General features: G+C 37.2%; 1 protein-coding gene and 1 long non-coding RNA gene across 11 annotated transcripts in view; one reads left to right on the top strand and one right to left on the bottom strand.

The window, feature by feature from the left end:
• LOC309627955 overlaps positions 1-6,798 on the bottom strand; it is a 166,729-nt gene that overhangs the window by 59,389 nt on the left and 100,542 nt on the right. The window lies entirely within an intron of this gene.
• Positions 1-6,798, top strand: part of MTHFD2L (methylenetetrahydrofolate dehydrogenase (NADP+ dependent) 2 like) — a 145,643-nt gene that overhangs the window by 107,853 nt on the left and 30,992 nt on the right. The window lies entirely within an intron of this gene.

Genomic DNA, 6,798 nt, shown 5'->3' with positions numbered 1-6,798 from the left:
AATGGCTGAGTAATATTCCATTGTATAGATGTACCACATTTTCTTTATCCATTCATCTGTCGATAGACATTTAGATTGCTTCCATGTCTTGGCTATTGTAAACAGCACTGCAGTGAACATTGGGGTGCATGTATCCTTTTGAACCATGTTCTTCTCCAGATATATGCCCATGAGTGGGATTGCTGGATCATATAATAGCTCTATTTTTAGTTTTTTAAGGAATCTCCATAGTGGCTGTAACAATTTATATTCCCACCAACACAGTAGGAGGGTTTCCTTTTCTCCACACCCTGTCCAGCACTTATTTTTTGTAGACTTTCTGATGATGGCCATTCTGACTGGTGTGAGGAGATACCTCATTGTAGGTTTGATTTGCATTTCTCTAATAATTAGCGCTGTTGAGCCTCTTCTCACGTTTGCCTCTTGACCACCTCTATGTCTTCTTTGGAGAAATGTCTGTTTAGGTCTTCTGCCCATTTTTTGATTGGGTTGTTTGTTTTTTTGATATTAAGCTGCATGAGCTGTTTGTAAACTTTGGAGATTAGTCCCTTGTCAGTTGCATCGTTTGCAAATATTTTCTCCCATTCTGTGGGCTTTTAGTTTTGTTTGTTTGTTTGTTTTTTATTTTGGCCATGCCATATAGCTTGAGGGATTTCAGTTCTCCGACCAGGGACTGAACACAGGCCACGGCAGTGGAAGCGTTGAATCCTAACCAGTAGACCACCAGGGAACTCCCTGTCTTTTCATTTTGTTTATGGTTTCCTTTGCTGTGCAAAAGCTTTTGAGTTTAATTAGGACAAATTTTTACAGAAGAATACTTACCTTTACCATATGTCTTGCTCTTTGATTTATGCCATGGACGTTATGCTGTGCTGTTCCTTTGAAAAAAATGCTGATTGCCACTGGATTGTTTCAAACCCCTACAGTTTGAAAAATAGTAGATTATAACATAATATATGCATGTACAGTAACTTTCTCTTTTTCCAGATGTTTTGTCCAGGATAATATATGAATAATTGGCATATCCTCAGTATGTATTGGATATTTTCTATGCAGCAGGCAATGTGCTAAGCACTTTATATACATTATTTTGTTCACCTCTCTAGCCATTCTTATGAAGTAACTATTATAATTATTCTAAATATATAGGTAAGAAAGCTAAGGCTTAGGCAGGTAATTCTTCGAGGTAACCCAGGCACTAAACTATAAAGCCTGAGTCTGAATCTGAGTCTTAGATATTGGCCAGGGAACAGAGGACGCTAGACAAGCACTTAAAATTTGCCATGGCTAGTATTTTTGTTATGGATAATTCTAAATATATAAGTTAGTAAAATAGTAATTTGATGTATCATACAATCTTTTAAGTTTAATGTTCTCTATATCCAGATTTGTACAGCACGATTTCTAGAGCAATACGTTGTGTGGTAGATGAAGAAATACAGTTTGCCTAATTTGCACTTATGGAGCCTTCATTATTTGTTTATTTTTTAGCAAGCAAAGCACTGTTAAATTGTCCTTCCAAAGTACTTAAACATGTTAGATTAAAGTCAGTTATTTATGCTTGCGATTCTGGTATTTGTAGATCTGATTTAATTCTAAAAACATTTCTGTTATTTGGTGGCCAGTTATCCAAACCACTGTACACTTAAGCATCTATTAAACACTTCCCTCTTTCCTGAGGTTGCCATGTAAGTACCAAGGCATGGTGGGGGTATTTAGTTCTCACTATTATGTTTCTAAATTGGTATCCAATAAGATATCCTTCACCTTATTTGGTCCTTGCCAACTATCTGCACAGACACTGGTCAATTTCTTTCTAGTGGCTTTATCACTCTGCTACAGGAAACTCTAAAAAAGTGTCTAAAGCATCTTCCTAGGCCCTCCTTGCATCCATTTAATTATTTGGAGCCATGACACCTCCTCAACTTCTACACAGGCTATGAGGAAAATGTCCCTTTGTTTTTGGATATCCCAAACTAATGCTGGATTTTTTGCCAGTTCTCCAAGACACAGCTCTAGGCAATTTGACTAGCAACCTGTCCTTGGGAACCTCTTAAGTCTAAGCTCTCATCACTTCTTCCAAACTTCCTGACTCTTCATATTTAACACTCCCATTTTCTAGTTTGAGTCTCTCTACTCTTCCGCGGGGGAGCAAAATTTGCCACCCCAAAATGTGTTTCTTTGGCATGAGGATTAATTTAGGTTGATTATTTTTAAGAAACAGAAGATTCAAGAAGTTTTTCTTGTTACCTCCTATTTAACTGCCTAAAAGAATTTAGTTGAAGGGCCTGTTCCCAGAATAGAGCTATCACCAGCAAAAAATAATGGGCTAGGTGTGATGGGGGAAACTTGGCAGGGCCTAGAGATCAGAGTCCAATCTGTCCCATCATCTGTGCATGGCCCAGCAAACATTTGTTTACCAAACATTTGTTTTTCCATCTCCATGTGAATTGCCTTTCTTTTCTTTGAAGTCCCAAACTCCCAGCATCCACTTTTGTCTTTAGCTGAAGATGGTATTTAAGTGAGGGGTTTTGCCATTTTGGTGAGTTACTCAGTTTTCCTGGGTCTCTCCCATGTATACACGTTATTCAACTTTTGTGTGATTTACTTCTGCTAATCTGTCTCATGTAAATTTAATTCTTAGACCAGCCAGAAGAACTTAGAAGGGTAAAGGAAAATTTCTTCCTCCCCACCACTTCTAAAGTGCTAGTCTTTTGAAATCCAGGAGCCAGTGAGCAAATTCTTTCTTCTTGGCTTCTCTTTCTTGTCTGTGTCACTTCTCTGAGTCAATAAACACAGGTTGTCTTAGCTGATGCTTGAATACTTAAAGGAGGTGCATAGTGCAAGCCCTGACAGTTGGCTTTTCTTTTTATAATGCAAGTGCCTAAATTGTGGAATCATCCACTTCAAAGAGGCATCCACTTCAAAGATGGCTATCTTGAATAAACACATTGTCAGCCAGTAGATAAAGACCTGGGCTACCCATCCCCTCTTTAGACCTTAGAGATGTCTAAACAGACTTCTCTGTTTTAGAGATCTTGGTTGATTTTGATAACTGATGATTTGGGCTGCTTGTTTTCTCTCTTCCTGTGCTGTTAATTCCCATTCTTATGTTTAAATTCACCAGTAAGGAGTGAGCCTTTGAAACACTAGATACGCCTCAACCCCAATAAAAAGCAGAACCCCAGTCCCATGCTCTCTCACTCTCTCTCTTTACCTGTGACCTTGCTCTGTGGCCCCAGGTGTGCCATGTAATTTCCAGGTCCTGTAATCAATAGGATTTTTTTTTTAAAGTTTCTTGATGGTTATTGCTGAGAGCATCTTGCAATCATTAATAAGAACCACCAGGGCAGGTCCAGCCACAACACTGGTTATTAATAGGCTGAGACCAGCAGGCAACAAGGTGGAAGAAGAGAAGGTCTAAGACTAAGTACAAAGGAAATAAGAGAATTATGAAAAAAGTTTGTATTTCCTAAATATCGGCCTTATTTGCATACATTATTTAGACTCTCTGGCCTTCAGGAGCTATATTTTTAAGCAAAAGGAATTGGACTCACTAGTTTTCAAACTGGACTCTTGGGAACCTAAGGAGCTGTTGACTGCCTGCAGAGGTCGCCCAACCCTACCTTCTCTTTTCAACTAGTACATCCGTCCTTGCTTTGATCATTTTACATACTGAGCTTGGTAAACGTTTTTCCTTTAAAGAAAGGGTGAAAAAATGTTTGAATCCCAGTCCATTTGTATGCTGTATATATATGCTCTGTATATAACCTGGTGATTGATAATGTAGACCCTTACCTATTGCCCCCACTAGCCTCCAACCTCCACCGATGCCCCAAATGCACCAGTGTCTATTTGAAGGGAACATAGTTTTGTTAATGGGAGGAAGAAAAGAGAAACATGCATCTTGCCCCAAAGGTCCACCGGACTTTGCAGAGAAAAGGTTCAAGGCAGAAGCTGAAAGAACTACTCAAGAGTGATCCTATGAATTTCTGAAAACAAAGGATTCCATACCCCTAAATGATCAAGTAGGGCACAGAGCAGGGCCCTGTTGGCCCTCAGCTCTGTAAGGAACTTAGTACTGGCCTGGCACCCCAAGGATTAGAAGCTTTGGAAGCAGCTAGAGATTGTCCTAGGTATAGACATTACTCTCATGACAGGCATCATAGTCAAACACGTATCAGATAGGAATCAAGGAAGCCAGAGAAAAAAGAGGGTATGTTCTATGGTCATTGCCACTGACTCACTGGTTTATACACATTTCTTCAGGATTCCTAGAAGTAACAGGAGGACACTTTGGGGAAGACACTGAAGTACTATTACTACTAATGTTGGTTCTATTTAGCTAGGATGCATTTAGCCATCATATGACTGTCTCCAAAGTAAATACTGTTGAAGAAAGTTTTTCTAATCTAGACAGAAACATATACATTCATACAAATTCCATTGCAGTTACTCTTGTTATTTATGTAGTAGGACAACTTCCAGCTGAAGGAGTGATCCACCTGAAAAAGCATTTCCATGGTGTTACTTTTATATCTGAGCAAGAGTTCTGGTTTTGTTCCCAGCCTCACCTCTGACTCATCATTGTGAAACCAAGAAATCATTTAGCCTCTCAGCGCCTCAGAATCTCCCTTCTGTGAACGAGGGTAATGGGTAAACCTTCTCTTGCTTCACTGAATTGTTGTGAAGTTTAATTAGATAATGTTTGCACAGCCCTTTGAACTCTACTAATTAAATTGTTGTGTAAATATGGTGCTTCCTTTTATCAGGATGCCTTGACTGAGCCATTTCATAAAGAAAGATGACTACGATAGGACTCATAGGGAAAGGACTACTTTAAAAAAAAATTCATGTGAACTGAGTTCTGAGATTGTCAAAGAAGCATATGAAAATACCTAGTTGGCGTTCTAATTGATAAGAATAAGGATATAGCCTCTGTGTGCTCAAGGGGTATTGGTTATACCTTCATATAAAAGGAAACTTAGCTCCTAAGGTCTAGAATAATGTCCTGTTTGTACTTTAAGTATTGATGTTGTTTTTTAAATGTTATGTTTATTCAGTATATTTTGCTAAGACAGCATTGGTGCTTTATTTCATATTTGTCATATAAGGAATCACAAAATAACAGATTTGCATTCACTTAATAAGAAAGTCATAACCTTTGAAGTAATGTGATTCTGTGTAGATCATCCATTGGTTAGTTTACTTATCAGTCAAAGAGATTTCACCCACAACAGAGAAATCTTAGATGAATCATAAATCTTCTTACTACATTTTCTGATGAGAATATTTCGCTCTAAAATAGTTATCCCAATTATTTTTGAAAAGCTGCGTTAATAAAGACCTTTTTCTTCTGCTAGAAGTAACTTCATAGATGGATTAATTGGCTTGGGGGAAAAAACCACAAGCTACCTCCATAAACCTGCCTTGGGCTTTAGTATATAATTTTATTTGTAAGCTAGAAATTTTTAAAAATTATTTTTAAAGGTTATACTCCATTTATTGTTATTGTAAAATATTGGCTATATTCCCTGTGTTGTACAGTATCCTTGTAGTTTGTTTTCTACAAAAAAGTTTGTATCTCTTAATCCCCTATCCTTATATTGCCCCTCCCCCCTTCCCTTTCCCCACTGGTAACCACTGGTTTGTTCTCTACATCTGTGACTCTGCTTCTTTTCTGTTATATTCGCTAGTTTGTTGTCTTTTTTAGATTCCACATATAAATACAGTATCATACAGAATTTGCCTTTCTCTCTTGACATATTTCACTTAGCATAATACCTGCCAAGTCCATCCATGTTGCTGCAGATGGCAAAATTTCATTCTTTTTTATGGCTGAGTATTATTCCATTGTATGTATATGTGTGTGTGTATATATATATATATATATATATATCTCACATCTTCTTTACCCATTCATCTGTTGATGGACACTTACGTTGCCTTCATATCTTGACAATTGTAAATGATGCTGCTATGAACATTGGGGTTTGTGTATCTTTTCAAATTGGTGTTTTGGGTTTTATTGGATATATGCCCTGGGGTGAAATTACTGAGTCATATGGTATTTCTATTTTTAGCTTTTTGAGAAACTTCCATTATGTTTTTCACAGTGGCTGCACCAATTTACATTCCCACCAACAGTGTACAAGCGTTCCCTTTTCTCCACATCCTCACCAACATTTGTTATTTGTGTTCTTTTTGATGACAGCCATTCTGACAGGTATGAGGTGATATCTCCCTGTGGTTTTGATTTGCATTTCCCTGATGTTTACTGATGTTGAGCATCTTTTCATGTCTGTTGGCCATCTACATGCCCTTTTTAGAAAAATGTATATTCAGGTCTTCTGCCCATTTTTTTAACTGGGTTTTTTTTTTTTTTTTGATGTTGAGTTGTACGAACTGTTTATGTATGTTGGATATTAACCCCTTATCAGTCATATCATTTGCAAATATTTTCTCCCATTCAGTAGGTTGTCTTTTGTTTTGTCAGTGGTTTCCTTTACTGTGCAAAAGTTTTTAAGTTTAAAATTAGGTCCCATTAAAAAATTTTTGCTTATATTTTCTTTGCTTTAGGAGACAGATCAAAAAAATATTGCTATGATTTATGTCAAAGAGTGTTCTGCCTATGTCCTCTAGGAGTTTTATGGTTTCTGGTCTTACATTTAGATCTTTAGTCCATTTTTTAATTGAAGTCTTTAATCCATTTTGAGTTTATTTTTGTATACAATGTTAGAGAATGTTCTAATTTCATTCTTTTACATGTAGCTGTCCAGTTTTTCCAGCATCACTTAT

The sequence above is a fragment of the Balaenoptera borealis genome (assembly GCF_965194805.1).
Source record: "Balaenoptera borealis genome assembly, chromosome: 4".
Taxonomy (NCBI): Eukaryota; Metazoa; Chordata; class Mammalia; order Artiodactyla; family Balaenopteridae; genus Balaenoptera; species Balaenoptera borealis.
Note: the sequence above shows the minus strand (reverse complement) of the source record. Positions and strands in the feature narration are given on the sequence as shown.